We start from the raw sequence: 1,054 nt of genomic DNA, 5'->3' as shown, positions 1-1,054 counted from the left end.
CTCAATAAATGTGTGTTGAATGAAGTCATGTTCCCTGCCAGGAAGGAGTTTACTATTTAGCTGCAGCATTCTGTGGTAAGTGCTACAACAGGGGTATGTACACAAACTAGGGAGAAGGGGTATAAATAAGGAACAGTCCGATCCGAGCCTTAAATGTCAATAAGGAATTAGGTGAGGGGAAGAGTCGTGAGTAGATCCTGTGGGGTAGACCAGAGCATGAGGAAGTAATGGTAGATAACGCCAAATAGTTACATAGTAGCTGATTATGGGGACCCTAAAGTACCAGAATTTTGAGCTAAATTAGTGGTCAGCACATTTTTCATCATTTCCAATATAAATTTTCACACAATACAGTGCTTGTTTTGAATCTAGATTCAAAATGCCCCATTTGCAACTTATTAGTTATGGAAAGACTCAATGAAAAATTGTGTGAAAGTGTTGTTGAAATATATTTGATGGTCATATGTGCAGAATCTCTAGGATTCTGTGTGTGAGTCTGTGTGTGCATGTATGTGCTGGGGGAGGGGTATTCTGGAGATTGAACTCAGGCCCTCAAGCATGCTAAGCAAGTGCTCTACCACTGCGTTACCTCCCAGCCCTTCTTCTTTAAGAATTATAATTATGACTGACACCTGCCTCGCAAGCTCAAGGACCAGAGTTCGATCCCTGGTACCAAAAAAAAAAAAAAAAAAGAACCATGAGCACAAAGTATTTGTGTAAAATAATAGATTTGTCACATTTTCATGCATGTGTATGTCTAGGATACTTGAGTCAAGATGCTTTGCACCGTCTTTAAACACACCTTTCTCTAAAGAAGCCTATGCTGGGGGTTTACCTCAGTGGTTCCGGCACCTGCCTCACAAGCGCAAGGTCCGGAGTTTGATCCCCGGTACAAAAAAAACCAAATTAGACGCTCTAAAGAAACCCAAATGAGACTTTATAGAGATACGTTAGGACCGCTGAGTAATATGTTTTAGTTCCCTCTTACTATAAAATGTCCTGTAATCCCACGCATTAAGCGACTCCTCCATTGGCGCCACTGGGCGCGCCCTCT

The sequence above is a fragment of the Heterocephalus glaber genome, unplaced genomic scaffold (assembly GCF_053883595.1).
Source record: "Heterocephalus glaber isolate CG9 unplaced genomic scaffold, H.glaber_assembly_v1.0 deba00000896, whole genome shotgun sequence".
Taxonomy (NCBI): Eukaryota; Metazoa; Chordata; class Mammalia; order Rodentia; family Bathyergidae; genus Heterocephalus; species Heterocephalus glaber.
Note: the sequence above shows the minus strand (reverse complement) of the source record.